Here is a 268-nt window from a genome sequence, read left to right on the forward strand (position 1 = left end):
TTTAAACAAATATTTTTCGAGTTACATTACATTTAATATGAGTAGTAAAATTTATATTCCATTTTTTTAATTTTACTGTTAATTTTTATCATGTTACACTTACGTTAGACACAATGTTATAAATGCATATGTGTGTATGTGTGAGTCTATTTATTTATTGTATCAATAAAAGTGTAGTGTATATTAATATACAAGCGATAGAGTAGGTAATTGATTTGACGCTATATTATTTAAACCCAACTAAACGCTAAATTGTACATTCCGAAAC

This window comes from Daktulosphaira vitifoliae, unplaced genomic scaffold (genome assembly GCF_025091365.1).
Source record: "Daktulosphaira vitifoliae isolate Bord-2020 unplaced genomic scaffold, ASM2509136v1 Scaffold_3, whole genome shotgun sequence".
NCBI lineage: Eukaryota > Metazoa > Arthropoda > Insecta > Hemiptera > Phylloxeridae > Daktulosphaira > Daktulosphaira vitifoliae.